This window comes from Pleurodeles waltl, chromosome 9, assembly GCF_031143425.1.
Source record: "Pleurodeles waltl isolate 20211129_DDA chromosome 9, aPleWal1.hap1.20221129, whole genome shotgun sequence".
Lineage (NCBI taxonomy): Eukaryota > Metazoa > Chordata > Amphibia > Caudata > Salamandridae > Pleurodeles > Pleurodeles waltl.
This window is the reverse complement of record NC_090448.1, coordinates 528,703,428-528,725,002: the sequence shown is the minus strand read 5'-3', so window position 1 is coordinate 528,725,002 and position 21,575 is coordinate 528,703,428. Positions and strand designations below refer to the sequence as shown.

Sequence of the window (21,575 nt, the reverse complement as noted above, 5' to 3'; positions counted from 1 at the left end):
CAGGGCTAAATTACGGGCAGTCTGTGAAATTTACGGACAGGTGGACACCCTATGAGGGCCAGAACGTGTGTATCCCCAAGCGTGACACCTCATTCAACATCTGCCACCTATACTGCGTCCTATCTGAAAGTTCTCGGGTCCCCCACTCTGTGGCAATTGTACTGTGATAAGTAGAGGTGGGATGACCTGCAGTCTGTCATGTCGAAGATGGCAGTGTGGGAGGGATGGGGTAAGTGGGCGGAGAAGTGTACAAGGGTGCACAGGCGTGCACAGGGTGCTACATTTCAGACCCCTTAAAGATCTACAAAGGTACAAGGCAGGGCTGTCCACTTTTTCCCTGCTCTTTACACTGGTGGTAGAGCCTTTTGCCTGTGTGCTGTGCACTGAGGGCCATGACAGTGGCACCCCACGCCACGATGCCAAACATGCGGTCTCGCTATATGTGGACAACATGCTCCTCTACCCACGGGAAGGTCAAAGGGCATCCTGCAGTGTGTTGCCGTTTTAGAAGATTTTAGAAAGGTCCAAGGGTTGCACACCAATTGGCAAAAAACTTGTGCGCTCCTGGTACCACTGAACCTTGTGGAGCCCCCAGAATCAGTGCAGTTTACAATTATTTATAGATTAGGTCATTTGTTAGAAATTTAGTCTGTAGGTGGCAGAGGTATGCACCCTGTCCAAGTAGGGACCACTCTGCTAGTCAGGGCAAGTCACAAAACAGTCTAAATTTTCCTGTGCTTACCCTCCGGTAGCTTGGCACAGAGCAGGCAGGCTTAACTTAGGAGGCAATGTGTAAAGTATTTGGGCAATATCTCTTACAGTAACAGTGAAAACACCACAAAATGTACTCCACACCAGTTTAGGAAAACAGATGACATTCATCTGAATAAAATAAGACCAAAGCGACACAAATCTAATATGCACAAGTGAAAATATAACTTTTTAAAGGTTTAGATGAGTCTCAATCCTTAAGAATGAGTGGTTGTATGCTTTTAACACACACAGTACCTGGGATGTGTAAAAAATAACGGCACAGAGGGCCGCAGAGGAGGAGATGCATCGGAAAGTAGAGCAATGCGTCAGTTTTTCTGGTGCTGCAAAGATGACGCGTTGTTTCCTTCCATGTGGGAAGGTGATGCGTCGGTTTCAGGGAGCGCAGTCTTGGTTCCTCACTGCAACGCAGGGATATTTTGACGCCCAAGGACGATGTGTGGAAAATCCAGAAAGTGTTGTGAAGAGGCAACAGGCCCTGCGTCAATCCGGCAGGCGATGCAGCGATTCTTCAGCCTCAAGGCAGGCGGTACCGGTGTTGAACCGGTAGGCATTGAGTCACATTTGGCAGGTGCTGTGTCGATGTTCGGTTGCGCTGGATTTTCTTCTCTTAGGTGAAGTCTTTGATGGCCCTGAGACTTCAGAACAGGAGGCAAGCTCAGTCCAAGTACAAGGGGAGCTGTCACAGATCAGATGTCGATTGGAGACAGGCTGTAAGGCACAGAGCAGTAAGTGCAGAAAAATGCCTTCTTTCTAAAAGTGGCATTTCTGAAAGAGTAATGTAGAATCCAACTTCACCAGCAAGTAGGATTTCTCACTACCATTGCAACCATACCAAACATAGCAAGGCTATTCCTCAATGTTATAAAATTACCACTTAAAAGCATATAAGGGGATTTCTAATGCTGGCCTATGAAAGGAGCAGGCTTCTCAGTAGTGAAAAGGCAACTTTGGGAGTTATTCATTACCAGGGCATGTAAAACATATAAGCACATGTCCTGTTTTTTTACTTACATAGCAACCTGCCCTATGGGTTACCTAGGTCTCACCTTAGTGGTGACATATCTAATAAAAGGGGGATTTAAGGCTTATCAAGTAGTTCTAAATGCCAAGTCGAAGTAGCAGTGAAAGTGCACACCCAGGCCTTGCAATGGCAGACCTGAAACTTGGTTAAGGGGCTACTTTTGTGGGTGACACAGTCAGTTCTGCAGGCCAACTAGTAGCATTTCATTTACAGGCCCTGGGCACATCTAGTGCACATTACTAGGGACTTTTAGGTAAATTAAATATGCCAATTGGGAATGTGTCAATGTTACCATGTTTAGGGAAGAAAGCACAACCACTTTAGCACTGGTCAGCAGTGGTAAAGTGTGCAGAGCCCTAAAACCAGCAAAACCGAGATCCTAAAAATGGAAAGGAGGAAGGCAAAAGGTTAGGAGAAGACCACCCTAGGGCTGTCAGTTCTAACAAGCCTCATAATGTTTTCTATCATTGGATTTGTCCTATCAAGCCCCTTCCTGTGGTAAAGATGGTTTTGTCAATATGAACTTAGAAATGACATCTATAAAGTGGACATTTCTATGCTCTAAAACACTTTGTGTGCCCTTTAATTCGACTCTAGTCCACACTGAAGGCTGGAGGAGCACATATGTGCATTCCCCAGCGACACCTATAAACCTTGGGTATGCTGCTAGAATGGCAGACCTCTGCCATTTGAGGGCCTGGCTGGATAGATTGGAGGGAGAGGTTCCGATACTTGGCCTCTCTGAGCCACATAAAGACCCCACTAAAGATTAAAATCTGCATTCCACGACCCCATGGTAGGCAAGACTGAAATTTAGTGGAGGCATCTGTGGCTCAAAGGGGAATCATCTGAACCACCCTCATCTTCAAAGGCACACAATGGTACAACTACTGGTGCCATACTGCAGAAAAGTAGAGACACGATTGTGGGGATGCAGGACTGGAGATGTTGGACTGTGTGGACACACTGCCAGAGGAATCTGTTGTGTGCGACGAGGAATTACTGCCATTGGAAGGGACCGCGCACACTTCCTGAATAGTGGCAGGCCTGGGCTGACAGACTGCAGCTGTGTGGCATCTCACAGTGTGCTCTCCAAGGGCTTGTTGGCTTGCCCCTGTTCTCTGGTGGAGGTCTCTAGGACATCAAAGACCTCCTGTGACACCTGGAGAGGGGTGCCCTCTTAAAGACCCACACCTTCTGCTGGATTCCAGCTGGTATTAATGGTGTGAGCGTGGAACCCAGTATTGTGCCTGGAGACTGAATTGCCTGGTGCAAAAACCCACAAGAAGTGCCTGCATTTAAGGAGTGTGGCCCTGCAACGTGGGGCCTCAATTAGAGTCTTGGTGGTGGTGAGAGGATTAACCGGTTGCGGGACTCCCGCATGGCCCGCTTCATCAATCAGGCTGCATTTCTCTTATGCGACATGCAGACTGCCTGCTCATTGTGTGCTGTGTTCGATTCACAGGTTTGACCCTTGGAGAAGAGGGCATACCTGCAGCAGTGCAGCATTCTCCCTTGTGTGGCATTGCTGAATATGCACCTGTGTGTGACCGGAATGGTCTCGTGCGACGCAAGTCATCACACACAAGGAGTTGTGCCTCATTTCCAAGGAGATGCTGAATTGCTGCTCTGCACTGTATGTGATCACAACTGTCTGGTGCAACTCCTACCAGCGAGCACCTGACATTGTGCCTCGTTTCCAAGGAGGTGCAAATTCATGTTCTGGAGTGCCTGGATTGCTCGAGTGCGACTTTGCTCAACACGTGTCCTTCCGAGAGTCTCCCCTGCTTCTTCGCTCACTCATCAATTGCTCCTTTGGATACCCCAAGTGCAGCAGACCAACTGCCATCTCCTCATCTGGCCCGACAACTTCTTGTTACCAGGTTGTATTGACGGAACAGGCTTGGGTGGTGAGTGTAAGTGAGTGGGCTACAGATCACTTCTGAGAGCGATCTGAAGCAGGTCCCGAGATGTGGTGCCTCCCCCCCCCCACTTGTACTTAACAGAGCTAGGCAAGTGCCTGGCGTCAAAGTGAGGTGAACTTTGATTGAACTTCCTGAGTGGTCACACCTCCATATTTTCCCTGGGACCTTGGATAAGTGTTATTCCGACCAGGTTCAGCCTAGTTCCCGAGGGGGAAAGGTTTCCTTCAACTTCAGTCCGAGTGGGGGTGGAGTAGTCATGGATGGCTGAAGACTGGAGAAGGGTACGGGCCAAGGGGTCTGCAAGTACAATATCTACTGACCTGCCGGTTATCAGTGCACCACATTAGGGTGGTGTGAGTGAGAGTCCATGCCATATGAACCTGTCTGATATCCGTAACACCGGGTATCAATGCTGAGTGAGCGTGTGGGAGTGACTACCTGTGATTAACAACACTGCATGGCGGTGTTGCCATACACGTTGATTCTTGCCAGAGTGTATTACGTTCGACATTGGTTTTACCTATGCATACCACGTCCCACAAGGCTATTTGAAAGTGCTGTAATTACCTTTGTGTACACATTACCGCTATTGTTGTGAATTAAGGTGCACCCTCTAACTGTGTGGAATTGAATTAGAATATTTGCTCAGGTGGATCTTGTACAGACATCGTTTTGCACTACATGAGGGTGCTTGGGGTAAAGTAGATCTTACCCAAAGTGTGCATACTACTGATGTAATTTTAACTTCATTGGGTCTAGAACTGCTAGTAATATTTCCAAATGTGATGTATACCCAGAAATACATGATGTTCAGGTTGTGTTAATTAATGTGTGTTAAATACAGATTTTATTTACATACACCTCGTGTGAAGTCGCTTTTGTGACGCTATCCTATTTGTTGTATGCAAGTGCTATGCCAATGCTTTACACATTGCCTCCGTGATGAGCCTGACTACTCAGTGCCAAGCTACTCAAGGGTGAGCGGAGGTTATACCGTGAGTGTAATCACCCACTCCTGACAAGAGTGGTAGGTTCTGTCTGGCTAGGGCCTCGCCTCAGCCAATCACAGCTTGCCGACTCCAGCAGTTGCATTATGAGAACCTTCATTTAGAATTCAGTAGACCTGAGTAAGTTATGGTGATAAACCAGTGATCAAAGCTATAGCCCGATTGGTACATTGGGAAAATTTATATCAGATGTTATATTACTGATTTGGTTATTTGGAAAGTTATTGCAAAAGTTGTAGTCCTTCCAAATACATTGTAAAAATGGTTTGTTAGAAGGTCAGTGACAAAGGTTATAGGCCTGATTGGCCCATTAAGAAAAAGTAATGCCCAATGCTATTGCTTCAGTCTGTTTATTATAAAAAAAATTACAACAGATGCAATAAACCTCACTTATGGTGAGGATCATATCTTAAAGCCAATAGACTTTTAAATGTATATTATTATTACACTGTGTAAAAGCTTATGCACAGGTGTTTTGTTACACAGAATCGCCAGATTACTGTAATTGACAAGTATTTTGGTGTTTGGGAGTTCTCAGGCAGTCCCACAGGACCGCTCACCTTAAATACAATCTTTAAATGTATTCTGCCTTTGCTTGCTGAGTTTGTGTCCGTTGTATTGCACAGGGGTTAAGTGGATACGTGCAAGAAGGACTCAGTGGTGATGAATTGATGCATTCTCACACTTTCGGATTTGCAATTGCTTGGCACGTTAGCTCTGCCCCATCCCTTGCTGTGTAAGCCCTGCCCTACTGCTAGGTGGTTAGCGCTTTCCGAAGTTATGATCTAGATGTGCCCCTGTGCACAAACTATTTGGGGCGACAGGCCTGGAACACCCCCCACCCCCCCACACACACACACTTCCTTATGCAGACAGTGATGACTTTTGGACGAGGTAGCCACTTAATATCCTGGATATAAAAAATGATGCATACAATGACATTGAACACATTGCTGAACCTCCGGACTAAGTGGGAGATCTATCTCGACAGACATTACAACACACATGCAAGTATACACGCAAACCAGATGCAAATGTACACTGTTTAATTACCTTGCACTGCACCTACCTTACACCCCACAGGCTAAGTGCGTCGAAACACACTACTGGCCTGGGATGCCCCGGCTGCGCACTCAGACGCAGACCTCTTGCACATGATGTGGGAATGCCCGATCAAAGGGAGGTGCTGCATGCAAGTCACTGAGACACTAGAGCACACATTGGGCAGAACCAAGCTATACAAGGCTGACGTGTCTTTAGAGGATATATAGTGGCCACTCCAAAAGAATGGCAGGGACTAGATATCTGTACTTGGCGCTGGGAGTGCGGTGCAGAGATATCACACGTCACTGGAAATCCCCGACAGGTCCACCGCATAGCAGGTGGAAGACAGACGCTGTATGATGGGCGCAGGTGGAGGGGGTTACTGACTCTAAAAAAAAAAAATGCAGAGCACAGAGGGCTCTGCGAGAAGCACTAGCCAACAAGAGGCCAGATGTGGGGACGTTTTTCTTTTTGTAGGTGGTGGGATAGTAAGACAGCAAAGTGCTATTGATTAAGAGAGCGGGTAGCCCTCCCTGATGCCGCGGAATGCGACAGCCCACAAGCAGAGGCAATGGTTCTAGATCATGGGTACTCGCAAAAAAATTCTCAGGGGCCACAAAGTTTGGTTTGTGATGTGACTGAGGGCCGCATTGATGCTAGCAGGGTGGTGGGCGTCGGCACGGAGGGTGGCGGGGGTGTGCAGTATGGTGGTGTAGGAGAAGTGAAGCATATACATCTAGTGGCTGAAATGCATAATGTGAAGCCAGAAAACCTGCTATGAATCCTGGCTTCTTCCTCCCTTTACCAAAATGTGAGATCCTAGACAATTCTTTTATTTCACTTTCCCTCCTTTTTCTTCATTAGTGCATATAAGAGAATCTCAAAATACATGACTTCAGGATGTGCGCTGTACAAGACCTTCTCCTGTGTTTGATTTAATACATTATAATAATGTCCAGGTGTAATAGGAACCCAGGCCACCCAAAGAGTGAATATGAATACCAACTTGCCTCTTAGTTCAGTGTTGGCATTGTTTTCAAGGGGGGGGGAATGAATGTTTCTGGATTTATGTTAGAAAACCATCACATAAAAAGAAAATGCTTCTCCATGCACTGATATAATCTGATGTACTATGTTGAAACGACTCTGCATGTTAATGATAAACAGTTTTTTATTTTATTTTTGAAGAGCCCTTATTATATTCTTACAATTTTGGTGTAGCATGTCTTTAAAAATGAAGGTGTTCCTTGAGGTGCTGGATAACGTAGTTTCTTACTTTCTTTGCCTCTGATTAACATTTAAATAAAGGCTTGCCTTTTATTTAACATATTTTAATCATTGTGCAGAGCGGAGTAAAAAGCAGCCCATTCCTGCTGTTGAGCAGGGGGCCGCCTGTAAAGGTCAGGAGGGCCGCATGCGGCCCCTGGGCCATACTTTGAGTATCACTGTTCTAGATGGACGCACACAATAGACCGCTACACGTTCCACAGACCCACGGGACACATTAGCAGCAACCAAGACCGAAACCGGGGAAGTTTGTTAACGTTTGATTGAAAAAGTGAAAAGTTAAGACACTGCTTATGGTTGAGATTTGTTTTTTTTATAGGAATATGGACATGGGGGTCACATTATAGGGCGAGTGGACCCTTTGTGTGCTCTGTTTTTTGTTACAAGTTTTTTATTCCGACAAATTTGATAGGTTGACAAACTGTCCTTGAAATGTCATTAGAGATTCCTGGGCATTTTCTGTAGTCTGGACAAAAGCTCTGAACCCCATGGGCCTTTGAAAGTTGGACTGAAACAAGTTGACTAAAAAGAGGGTGTTGGGCCATCATAATCTTTCATAAACCTCTCCTATGTATTTTTCAGCCATACTATGTGCATCTACTATTAAAGGGGTAACCTGGGTGTTTCATGGTATTTGTAACTCTTAGAAGACACTGGCAGATACAATATTCAAAGTGCTCCCTGGAGTGTATTTGAGCCCATTCTGGTTTTAGGGACCAGGATCAATCAATCAGTTTTTATAAAGTGCAACTACCCACCCGCGGGGTTCTCAAGGCGCTGTGAGGGTCTCAAGGATGAGACACAACAATCAAACAAGGTACTAATAGAGTGGGTGAAAGTCTAACAAAAAAATCCTAATGGTTTTCCGATGCAGGGCAATCATTCCTTTCCGTTTAGGTTGTTGGATACTCTTATGTTGTATCTTCATGAACTGTCTCTTTCCAACCAACAAATTCCAAATACATTTAATTGGTCTAAAGAATGGTGAGTGGCATAAATTATGAAAACAAAATGTGGACACAGAACGTCTGACCTCCAGACCTGATTTCATTGTCCCCTTTTCTACAGGTTTTCCCTTATTAGACTTTACATTACATTTTGCACCCTGTAAAAGAAAAAGAAAAGACCATCCACAAAGCCATTTCGGTCCTCTGTTTCCTTCCAGGTCCTTCCCAATGTCTGGTCAAGGCAACAGGGAAGGTGGAGAAGCTGGAAAATTGCAGGCATTCTCCCACCATGATTGGCCAATGCAGTGAGGGCCTCATCCTGGAAGCCATGAGTTCAGACAAACAGTTGTTCAAGACCACGATGAGGTTGGATGGTCATAGATGGCAGGCACCTCACATAACAGTGCCCCTCACCTTCGAGTTCTTGCCACCTCATTCATGTATCCCAAAGCATGGGGCAAGGAGAATGGACTCTGCCCACCCGGTCCTTATCCATAATCTGCAATGTACCATCATAATACAGCAGATACTGGGACTGATATTGTCTTTGCAGATGTAAGAAATCCACCTTTTCTGCATGTTCGCCCCAGATTTTTTGCCTTTTGCTAGACATTAGATTTTTGCTGGCTTTGGACTCAGTGTACATTTCAGCCTGCTAACCAGCAGTAAAGTGCATGTGTTCCCCCTCTAAACATTGTCAAATTGGTATATTCCTAATTGGCATATTTAGCTTACCTACAGGCTCCTAGTATTTGGTACAAACAGTCACCAAGGCCTGAAAGGTAAATGCCACTAGTGGACTGCAGCACCTATTATGCCATCCACTACAGTGACAGTGTAAATATGGCTTTGGGTTACCACTGTAGTAATGTAACAACTGCAATTTAACCTCTCAAAAAAAAAACCTTTTGATAGGTCAAAACTTCCAATTTAAATATAAAAGAGCAACCCCTCTTCAGGCCTTGTAACCAAGGTACGGTGTATGGTATTTATAAGTAGGGCATGTATACATTTAAAGTTTAAATATTCCTAAAGCAGCTACCAACCAAAAACTATTTTTCACTGTAGGAAACTGGCTAGCCCACAAAGAAAACCAGAGTGCAGATTCAAATACTGAACTGTATCACGGTACTAGAACTTGCTTGAAAAAATAAATACTTTTAATAGTTGTTAAAAATCCTATTCTTTCTATGGTGAAGTTGGGTTTTAATAAATATGAAGGAAAAGGAACTTCTCTAAAATGTGCCTTTCCCCTGCATGAGGTTCCTGTATGTAAGTTTGCATTTGTTCTCAAACTTCACCCAGCCAATGATTATCATTTGAATAGGTGTGTGAAGAAGAGGGGAAATGCCTCCTTGAAACAAACAATATGCAGACCTGAATGGGCGGAGTGGAGACTTCTGAACCTCACAGAATATACAGCGTGGGGACTGTGGGTCTCCTTTAGACAGGACACCCTCACATCGTGCTTGACTGGTCTGCTGAGCCACATGCAACACTTGAAAGGAAAACACAGGATGCCAAGACAATTTTTGTCTGTCTGCTGAAAGGCCCTGCTTTGTCCTACCAGACCTATGTCTCTGGGATTTACATACAACGCTTTGGACGCACTTGAAAGACAGGAAACATGATGCCAAGGCAATTCTTGTATGTTCACTGTTTGATTGCTAAAGTACCCTGCCTTTGTCCTACCAGACATCTGTTTCTGGGTCTATTGTGGGAACGGTGGCTGCATCAAACTGGATTTAAGTGTTAGAGGCTGGAAGGCACTAAGATTACATAGCACACTATCCACACACACCCTAACCCTTAGAGCCCAAGTTTAGTGTCGCAGAAGACTTTTGTCATTGTGAAAATGCCCAAAATGGGTAGGGTTTGTTTCTGGAACTTTTATCTCATTGGTTAGGGCATGCCCAGGACTCATTTCCACCTACTATCCCATGCAAGGCATATATGTGGCATCTCCAGGAACCCGCTGCAGAATACTATTGGGCCAGAGGAAGACTAGAAGTGGACTAGACCTACTGGCTGTGACCTGAGAGGAGGCCTGAAGGACTGGACCTGTTCCCTCTTGTACCCATGACAAACAGGTGAACTTTAAGTGTCATAAGGCTGACTTCCTGTTCAACCTGCAGGGAAACAACAAGCTACAAGAGACCTTTCCTGCAACTGCCCAGATAACCAGTGGCAACTGGGCCATGAATAGAGTCTCTAAGTGTCCCCCTGAAGTCCTGGGGGTCTTTAGAAGTGTACTTTTGTGATGGGTTGGGACTTAAAGGAGATAGGGCCAGATTTATATTTTGGCAGTAAGGATAATCCATCACCACAACTGGGTATCCTTATTGCAGCTCCGTCAACATGACAAGTATCCTTACTGCCAAGATAATGGTCCATCTGCCCAATTTAACTGTGGGCGGACCACAGTTTGGACATAGTGGAGACCACTCCGTCTCCGTCGTGGCCAAACTTCTCTGATGGCCCAGCAGAATAAGGGCCGTTGGAGAATTACTGTACGTCCAACCACCTAATTTACATGGAGGGACATATAGCCATTTTTCACTGTTTGTCATCACCAGGTGAACCCTGGCGGAAAGGGGCAGTATAATTTGTTTTTAAAAAGCCCCCCCCTCGCCACGGAAGATAACACCCATAGCAGAGGGGGCATATTTTCATTTTCAAAATGAAAATCATGCTTCAAGATGTTTAAAAAAAAAAAAAAAAAAGCTTGACGGCTGGCTCGTTCAATATTGACAGAGCCATGTGTCACATTTGACAAAAACATTACTAAGAACCCCTTTGACTGTGATTCCTGCCAATGCTTTAAAAACAAGCGTCAGCTTGGCGGTCATTTCTAAATTTGGCGGGTGGGGACATTTGTCAGGGCAAAAGAATGTAACCTACTTTGTTGCCCTGCAGGAGTTAAAACCGTCTGTCATTTAATAAATCAAGCCCAGAGTCAGTAGGAAAAATCTTTGATTAGGAAGAACTTTGTTGGTGTATTCGACCCATGGTCCATCGCTGACAGTCTCAACTTCCACCCAGGTCCCAGTATACAGCGATAATTGACACTGTGATTCTTGGTGCTATTCCTATTTAAAACTTTAAAAATACATATCTTTTTGACATTATCATATTGTTTATTAATTTTTACTCTGTCTAATTCGGTGTGAGATTTTATTGTTTTGCACTTAGGGTAATGTGTAAAGTATTTAAGCAGTACAAAACAATAATCATGTCTAAGTTGGACCTGTCTCCTCCGTGCCATAGCTAAAAGGGGACTGAGCTCATGTTAGTTTAGTCGTTTTGAGGGTTCACCCTAGCAAGGGTTGTGATTATTTCTTGAGGTGGGTAACCACCCACTGCATATGACAACCCAATTTCTTACAGTAACGACCTACGTCTAAACCCCCAATTTCTCAGGTTCTGAAAGAGTTCAAGGGAAGGCTGCTTGCTTATAAAAAAAAGGAGATCACCCATATGTACTCCTAGGTTGTGACACCTTGGAGAAGGCCTGTGATTGATGACTACAGTCTTCTTATGTGTCTGTCCTAGAAGAGTTTCTCAGTTCGAAACACTGAACCTGCTAATTAAAATGGAAATCTGTGGTGCCATACAGAACCTATGCTGCTGGTCAAGAACACTAACCCAGTGCCTAATTTCTGAAATAAAAAATGTGGTGCCAAAGCCCTGCTCAGATGCCTGCCACCGGTGCAGATAAAATCACTGTGCCGAATACCAAGGCTGGTAGTTTTAAAACCACCTACTACCTTTTTAATCCACTTCCAGGCACTCCCTCCCCATTTATCTCACTCCTGCAGGCTTCTGCTTTCTCTCGTGTGATGGTTTTGCCATCTTTCTCCTCCTTCATCTTCCTGATCTGTGTAACTTCTGTCTCTTGCGCTTAGTAAATAAATAATGCCGAAAAATAAGCGTTGGTCCCCAAAAATATGTGCCAGTGTCCCCCACCAGCAACCACCATCTAAAATTAAGCAATGTATTAACAATCCCTAAATCCAGAGAAGACTGGCTTCTGCCCAGTCTTCATCATTTTAAGGAGAGCAACTGATATGGAGCTTCCACTGTAGAACAAGTTTGTAGACAATTACTGGGAGGACTGGTAAATACACCAGGAACCTAACAAGAAGAGAGGCAGGAGTTAGCCCTAAGTGTGTAGGGTGATGCAGAAGAGTAATTAAAATCAGCATATCATTGAACTTCTTGGCTTAAGTGAGGTGCTGGTGCACTTCATGAACACCGCATGCAGGTAACATTGGAAGTGGGTTGGTATAGTGCATTTCAAATGGTAGGCAAAGGGATGATTTTCATGTAAGCAGAAGAATGGAGAACTCCAAGTGCAGCAAGTTCAGAGTTCTTGAGTGCAAATTCAGCCAATCACAGAATGTTGCTCCAGTGCTCCTTTTGCATTGCAAACTATTAAACAAATTGTTCTGTGGCCCACTTCAGAGGCGCTATTTGCAGATGGTAACTCCAAGTAGATAACCTGGCAACAATATCAAGGATTCTACAGAAGTCTGGCCAAAACCTTGATGCGAACTGTGGGCCTCTGTTTACAATGAGATCTCTGAAAATTCCATGGAGTCGTACCATGTCTTGGTACTTGTCTATTGTAAGCCTGTGTGTAATGAATGTAAGGAAATACTTTTGGCCAGTGCTCCACTACCAGTGGGACAGCTGTGCTCCCTTTACATTTTGGCATATCAACCATAAAAATCCCTGGACATCCGATTCTGAGGAAGGGGGGTAACAGATAAAGGTTGTGGCAATAGCGTGGCTGAAGCACAGAACTCTTCCCTTTGGCACAGGTGGGGCAAGATGACTCATATCTACAAACATTTGAAGACAAGGATGGCCACAAAGATTACCTTTGTACCCAGGCTTTGGCTTTCGATACACCTGGGTGTCTTATCCTAAGATCATATCAAACATTACAGTGTCAGTAGTTGTAACAGTTTGTGAGATACAGAAACTGGTCTACAGACTTTAGCCCATCCCGTTGGTATCTGTTCTTCTGTGCTAACAGCCATTTCAGAATGTCCAGGATTTGTGTGTCTATATGCACCTGCACCAAAAAGGCTCTGGACTCTACTACGGTTACAAACTTTAGGCCTTTTTTTAAGTGAGAATGAGTGTTAGGTTGTTGTGGTCTCTCAGTTCAGCTTCAGTTCAATTCTGTTGTTCACTCCCAGTCACAGTCCACAAAATATAGGCCCGCCATCTTTGGTATTGGGTTAGTCCTCTGGCAACTTTGAGAACTGTAAATTTGTATTTGTGGAAACAAGAAGGCTGGCTCAATCAGGTTAGTATTCGGGGTGGGCAGGACTTGCAGGATTTGACTGCGCGGAATACAGCGGAGTTACAAACAAAACTCAGCGAGACTCCGGCTATATCATGCTTAGATTTAGCATCAGTACTTAGTTACATGCTGTAAAAAATAAAAATAAAAATAAAAACACACACACACACAGCGCAAATGGCACCATGCAGTGACCAGAGAGAACAGCTACTAGAGGTGATTTTGGCATAGTTAGGTGAAGATTAAACCTTGCTGTAAAGTCAGAACTAGCAATCCCTGGGGAGGCGGTACATAGCTGTTTGTTGTTCATAATAATAGGATAAAAGGAGATAGTGAACAGCACGGGCTGTTCCGCTGGTTCATGTGGGGTTATCCTTCGTTCTATCGTAAGGCGTACATTAATGTTGTGATCAGAACACAGAGGTGAGCCATGGCATCCCATCCATTAGTGGGAGGTGGAAATCAGGTCGCGATATTATTTCTATTTCCCAAAAATAATTAGCTGAACTAGACAGAACTGAAGACAACACTATACCTTCAACTGTTCCCACGACTTTGGCGTGGTCTTCTTAATCAATGGCATGGAAAAAGCTTGGGTAATGTCGCTATCCGTGTCATTTTAACAGAAGGCTCGTACACGGACTGGCAAGCCTGCAACAAGTCTTCAGGAAGTACATCACGGCAGATGCAGTAAAGAACCGTCCGTTTTCTTCCACTGTTCAAAGCGTTAGTTGATCATGTAAAGTGCAGCCCATTCAGAGTATCCTTTTACACAGACCTGTTTGGAACTATTGCCCTAGTGATTAACTGTTGCCTCAATCCAAAAACCCTACCTACATTTTCTCCTTTAGCACCTGGAAATATCATTACAATGGGAATTGGGATATTGACTAACTCAAATCACAAGCTCATAACAACACATCCGGATACTGCACAGTTGTGAAAAGGCTGTGCGTAACAGGATAGCCTCGATTACTGAATACTGCTTCAGTTTTCCTTGGCTGTATTGGCACAGCCATGACCGCTGCTACTTGAGTTTTAGGTGTACCAAGGGGACCTTCTCCCTTGGTCTTTAAATTCCTTTACATAATGGTCTACATTACCATGCAAAAACAATAAAGTGATGGATGAAGTGCTTGAATTAATCTTAGCCACTGGCGATCGCTCAGGCAGCAACCCAAGCTATCGTTTCTCCCCCCACCATACTACCTCAGTTTGGGCCCAGCAATATACAAATCAGTCATGACCCTGCTGCTCATGGGAACACTCCAGTCTGAACTACCAGGCCAGGTATTCCCTGAAATGGAACACAAGCAACCTAGGACCGGTTTTGCCCTAGTTCAGGCTCTTCAGCCACCTATAGCTTGGTTCCAGTGGCAAAGTGAGCCCGGGATCCACGTTTGGGTGTTTTTTTCCCACCAGTGCACCGGGTATGCACAGCCAACTTTGATAGCTCGTCCACTTATTACTCACTTACCTGGAATCAATGAATATCAGTAGGCACTATCCAGAACTTTAAAATGTTGCACAGCTTCTTAGTAACTCTTTAAAAATGCCTGGTCCTCAATTCTCTGTAATCCTTGTGCATGCTTATAAGCATGATCTATATAATCTAGACCAAAATGTTGAGAGCCTTCAGTAGTCAGGTGTGGACAGATACTAGTGCTGCCCCTAGATATAATAACACAGAAGCCACCTTTAATTGTTAAGTATGGGGCTGGTCCTTTTTTGGTAGTTTAATTGACCTTTGAACCTCTAGTTTGGAGGCCAGATACATCAGTTGGAAGAAAGGGTGCTGGGAGAAGAGAGCGTTGTGGAAGGAGGAAAAGGCATCTACAAAGTGGGAAGTTAGAGAGAACGGAAAAGCTGTCGGTAAGAAAGGATGGAGAGAGTTGAGAGGAGACAGATTCAGGGAGGGCTAGGGAGAGAGACTGAAATGAGAGCGAAGAAGAGATGGGACAGGAGATGAAAAGGGGTGGAGGGTCAAATCATGAGAGCCAAGTGGCCCCATATCTATACAGTATCTTCAGCCTCTGGCTAATTATCCTATTTCATTCTGGGGCTTATAGTTGTGACTGGAAGACCCACATGACTTTGGGCTACTTGAAAGAAGTAGAAATGGGAAACCAAGAGGACAATAGAAGACAGAACAAGAAGGGATAGTAACTCCTAGAGTGAATAAGCAAACTTCAAGATATGGAGAGACGAAGTACAGCGTTACACAGGATCAGGCTACAGGGTGAAAAGAGGACTGACAGGATGAAAAAAAGAGCTCCCATCTGAAAAGAGAAGAAAGTGCAGGTCCTAGCAGAAGTTCCAACCTTTTTTTCCTTATTAAAGTCCACTAATAGTCAAAAGAACATCCATAGTGTGAGAGCAAAGACAAAGTGGAAACTTAAGGAGGGTCCACAATGATGCAGCACAAAGGGAAATGAGTAAGCTAAATATCCTGTAGTGTAGCCATTTTGAATATAGCTTCATGCACGTTAGGTTAACATATTAGGCCTCTGTCCACTTTGCCCTAGATACATTTTATTCAGCCTCGCACTGTTATTTTACAATAACCAGTTTCACGGTCCTGTTTTATTTCTTTCTATCACACTGTTTATCTTAGTTCAGCACTGTGTTCTCAAACAATGCATTCTTGCTCACCTTGTGCTTCAGTCAAGGCTTCAGTCTGGTACAGTGCCGGTAAACATGGTAGAAGTTTAGTCTCATGCTTTGCTATCTAAAATGACAATACGCATCCTTACTGTTAGAAATGGGGTTTCTGGTTGGCTAGGGTATGCATCTCAACCGGGCAGAACCTACCCACTCTAGTCAGGGCTTGGGAGTTACACGTCCAAGATAACCCCTGCTCACCCCCTTCGTAGCTTGGCACGAGAAGTCAGGCTTAACCTGGAGGCAAGGTGTAAAGCGTTTGCACAACACACAACACACGTGACGCAAAAAACACACCACAAAGTAAACACAACACTGAGCTATGTAAAAATAATCTGTAGTGCACAAAACATAATTAGACCAACATTACACGTAAGTAATACCCTGCTACCTTAGCAGTTGTCAGACTGTTACACAAGTCACTAATACTCTGCAGGAATATGCAGTTGTCACATTAGAACACGTAAGTACTCAGGATTCTGCAACATAAGCAGTAGTCAGGAATTATAGTAAAAGGTATATGCACTTGTCATGAACAATTCCTAAATACCCGTAAAAGGAACATTAGAGAATATACAACAAGTCATATACATACATATCAGCTAGACATGCCTAGAAAAGGAACATTAGCACATATATGTATCACCAGTAAACAGGTAGGAAATAGCAAACATCTGTAAGTTTGTATTAGGCTCCTAGAGCCTAGATTTTCTAAAGAGTACCTGATTTATGGTGGAAGAGGCACTTCCAGAGCCTAAGGAGGAGTATGGGGGCCCCCGGCGCTCCTATGCGCGGAAAACGGGGGCCTCGCCGGTCTCCTGGGAGAGAGGGCGATCTGCACCCTCCCTACTGGGAAAAGGAATGGGCCCCTCCGGGGAGCCGCGATCATTGTGGGGGCCCCCTGGCCTCTAGTGGCCTCTCCGACAGGGGAGGGGGGCCCAAAGCACCAAAAAGATCCACAAAGGGGGGGGCGATCGCGCCCCTCGGGCAGTGACCGGGGAGAAGGGAACTCCCGTTTCTCCCTGTGTCCTGCGTGAAAAGGGGGGGCAGCCGCCCTTGTCCGTGGTGCGGCTGCCCAAAGGGGGTAGAGGGAGCAGGGGCCTCTGTTGAGGCTCCTGGTCTGCTCCCTTCTGCGGCCGCACCCGATCTGGTGCGCAAGCCGCACTGCTGCCATCCCTCGTCCTCGAGGGAGGCAGCTCAGAGTTAGGGCTGTCGCGTGCCCCGGGGGCGCTCCGTAAAGCGCGCGTCACCCGGGGGCACAATAGGAGCGGCCCAGCTCCTTTCTTTGGATTCAGGAAGTGCCCCGGGGCACTGGAGACAGCGCGATCCTCACGCCTCAGTCCCAAATGTGGCGCCCGGGCTGCGGCGGTGATTATCACAGGCAGAGGCGCCGTGGGGAGCGCTAGGGGCTCCAAATAAAGCGCTTCACACAGAGCTAGCTTAAATCAGCAGCCTGGGCTGCGGCAGTGAATTTTCTTTAGAAATAAAAAGAGCAACTTTGGAAAACCGCTGTGGGAAACGTTGTACAGAGGGTTTGCAGGGGTGAGGGGCCACAGCACCCTGCCCCAGGAAGCAAACCAAAACAAGAAGGTGCACAGGGCTGGTGGGCCCAGCTACAGGCCAGCACAAGGGGTGCAGATGGTGGCAGTTCCTCCTAGTGACCAGGCAGGTCACAGGTCAGCACAAAAGCAGCAGTCCAAGGTGGTTTCCTGGTGAGTCCATTCATCAGCGTTCTGTGTAGTTTAAAGTTCCAAGAATGTTCAAATTGTGGGGAAAATTCCCCTGTACTTATAGTCAGTTCTTACAGTGTTTTTCAATGGTAGGGAGAGGAGGTTCCAGCCAGTTACAACTGGTTCTGGGAATGCCCCCTCTCTCCTTTCAGTACAGGCTCCAAACATCAGTGGGGGGTTAAGGACCCTATTGTGTGAGGCCAGGGCACAGTCTTTACAAATGCAGGTGTCCCCCGCCTCTCCCTTCTCTCAGCCCAGGAAGGCTTTACAATATGTAGATGCACCTCTGTCACCTCCACCCTCCCTGTGTTCAGGCTGTCTGAGAAGTATGCACAAAGCCCCAACTGTCAGTCTGCCCAGACGTTGATTGGAGACAAGCTGCAAAACACCAAAGTTATAAGCACACATAAATGCGCACTTTCTAGAAGTGGCATTTCTGTGATAGTGGTAAGAAATGCTGCTTACTGGTGTAGGTGTATTTTTTATTACTGTCACAACCATACCAAACATGCCTACGCTACCCCTCATAAATCAGACAATACCCCTGTAGGAGGCTGGCCTGGCTTGTAGTGGGTACCAGAGGTATTTACACCTTGTGCCAGGTCCAGTTATCCCTTATTAGTGTAGAAGAGGTGTTTCTAGCAGCTTAGGCTGATAGAAGGTAGCTATAGCAGAGCAGCTTAGGCTGAACTAGGAGACATGCAAAGCTCCTACTATACAACTGGTGTCATATGCACAATATAAGAAAACACAATACACAGATATACTAAAAATAAAGGTACTTTATTTTTTATGACAATATGGGAAAAGTATCTCAGTGAGTACCCTCAGTATGAGGATGAGAAATATACACAAGATATATGTACACAATACCAAAAATATGCAGTAATAGCAAAAGGAAGTAATGCAAGCAGTGTAGAGTTACAGTAGATTGCAAAAGGAGCAAATAGGTATAGGGGCAACACAAACCATATACTCCAAAAGTGGAATGCGAACCACGAATGGACCCCAAACCTATGTGAGCTTGTAGAGGGTCGCTGGGACTGTAAGAAAACAGGGAGGATTAGAAAAATAGCCCACCCCAAGACCCTGTAAGGTAGGTGTAAAGTGCACCTACAACCCCCAGAGAGCACAGAAGTCGTGATAGGGGGATTCTGCAAGGAAAACCAACACCAGCAATGCAACAACAGTGGATTTCCGGACCTGAGTACCTGTAAGACAAGGGGACCAAGTCCAAGAGTCGCGACAGTGTCGAGAGTGGGCAGGAGCCCAGGAAATGCCAGCTGAGGGTGCAAGGAAGCTGCCACCGGATGGAAGAAGCTTGGTGTTTTGCAAGAACGAAGAGGACTAGGAACTTCCCCTTTGGAGGATGGATGTCTCACGTTGTGAAGAAGCTTGCAGAGGTGTTCCCACGCAGAAAGACCGCAAACAAGCCTTGCTAGCTGCAAGGGTCGCGGTTAGGGTTTTTGGACGCTGCTGTGGCCCAGGAGGGACCAGGATGTTGCCACTTGGATGAGGAGACAGAGGGGGCGCCCAGCAAGTCAGGGAGCCCTCACAGAAGCAGGCAGCACCCACAGAAGTACCAGAACAGGCACTTGGAAGAGGAGTGAACCGGAGTCCACGCGAAGTCACAAAAGGGAGTCCCACAACGCCAGAGGACAACTCAGAAGGTTGTGCACTGCAGGTTAAAGTGTCGGGGACTCAGGCTTGGCTGTGCACGAAGGAAATCCTGGAAGAGTGCACAGGAGCCAGAGCAGCTGCAAATCACGCGGCACCCAGCAATGCAGTCTAGTGTGGGGAGGCAAGGACTTAGCTCTACCAAACTTGGACTGAAGCGTCACAGGACTGTGGGAGTCACTTGGACAGAGTTGCTGAGTTCCAGGTACCACGCTCGTCGTGCTGAGAGGGGACCCAGAGGACCAGTGATGCAGTCTTTTGTTGCCTGCGGTTGCAGGGGGAAGATTTCGTCGACCCACGGGAGATTTCTTCAGAGCTCCTGGTGCAAGAAGGAGGCAGGCTACCCTCAGAGCATGCACCATCAGGAAACAGGCGAGAAAGCCGGCAGGATGAAGCGATACAAGGTTGCAGTAGTCGTCTTTGCTACTTTGTTGCGGTTTTGCAGGCGTCCTGAGCAGTCAGCGGTCGATCCTTTGGCAGAAGGTGAATAGGGAGATGCAGAGGAACTCTGGTGAGCTCTTGCATTCGGTATCTGAAGAATTCCCCAAAGCAGAGACCCTAAATAGCCAGAAAAGGAGGTTTGGCTACCTAGGAAGGAGGATAGGCTAGTAAGAAAGGTAAGAGCCTATCAGAAGGAGTCTCTGACGTCACCTGCTGGCCCTGGCCACTCAGAGCAGTCCAGTGTGCCAGTACACCTCTGAATCCAAGATGGCAGAGGTCTGGGACACACTGGAGGAGCTCTGGGCACCTCCCCTGGGAGGTGCAGGTCAGGGGAGTGGTCACTCCCCTTTCCTTTGTCCAGTTTCGTGCCAGAGCAGGGCTGGGGGATCCCTGAACCGGTGTAGACTGGCTTATGCAGAGATGGGCACCATCTGTGCCCATCAAAGCATTTCCAGAGGCTGGGGGAGGCTACTCCTACCCAGCCCTGACACCTATTTCCAAAGGGAGAGGGTGTAACACCCTCTCTCAGAGGAAGTCCTTTGTTCTGCCTTCCTGGGCCAGGCCTGCCTGGACCCCAGGAGGGCAGAAACCTGTCTGAGGGGTTGGCAGCAGCAGCAGCTGCAGTGGAGACCCCGGAAAGGCAGTTTGGCAGTACCCGGGTTCTGTGCTAGAGACCCAGGGGATCATGGAATTGTCTCCCCAATGCCACAATTCCATGATCTTAGACATGTTACATGGCCATGTTCGGCGTTACCATTGTGACGCTATACATAGGTAGTGACCTATGTATAGTGCACACGTGTAATGGTGTCCCCACACTCACAAAGTCCGGGGAATTTGCCCTGAACAATGTGGGGGCACCTTGGCTAGTGCCAGGGTGCCCACACACGAAGTAACTTTGCACCCAACCTTCACCAGGTGAAGGTTAGACATACAGGTGACTTATAAGTTACTTAAGTGCAGTGGTAAATGGCTGTGAAATAACGTGGACGTTATTTCACTCAGGCTGCACTGGCAGGCCTGTGTAAGAATAGTCAGATCTCCCTATGGGTGGCAAAAGAAATGCTGCAGCCCATAGGGATCTCCTGGAACCCCAATACCCTGGGTACCTCACTACCATATACTAGGGAATTAGAAGGGTGTTCCAGTATGCCAATGTGAATTGGTGAAATTGGTCACTAGCCTGTTAGTGACAATTTGGAAAGCAGAGAGAGCAGAACCACTGAGGTTCTGGTTAGCAGAGCCTCAGTGAGGCAGTTAGTCATCACACAGGGAACACATACAGGGCACACTTATGAGCACTGGGACCCTGCCTGGCAGGGTCCAAGTGACACAGACTAAAACAACATATATACAGTGAAATATGGGATTAACATGCCAGGCAAGATGGTACTTTCCTACAACCCCTTACACATAAGGCAGGGCATTTCCAATGTAATCCTATGAGAGGGCAGCACTCACAGTAGTGAGACACCAAGTTAGGCTGTTTGTCACTACCAGTACAGGCCACGCAACATGGCACATGTCCTGCCTTCTACATACATGGCACCCTGCCTAAAGGGCTAGCTAGGGCGTACCTTAGGGGTGACTTACATGTAGTAAAAGGGGAGTTCTGGGCCTGGCAAGTAAATTAAGATGCCAGGTCCCTGTGGCAGGAAACTGCGCACACAGGCTCTGTGCTAGCAGGCCTTAGATAGGTTTGACAGGCTACTTCAGTGCGTGGCGCAAGCAGCGCTGCAGGCCCACT

At 46.3% G+C, this 21,575-nt stretch overlaps 1 protein-coding gene across 1 annotated transcript in view; it reads right to left on the bottom strand.

Moving 5' to 3' along the window:
- The window catches only part of TBPL2 (TATA-box binding protein like 2), a 196,755-nt gene that overhangs the window by 150,925 nt on the left and 24,255 nt on the right, over positions 1-21,575 (bottom strand). The window lies entirely within an intron of this gene.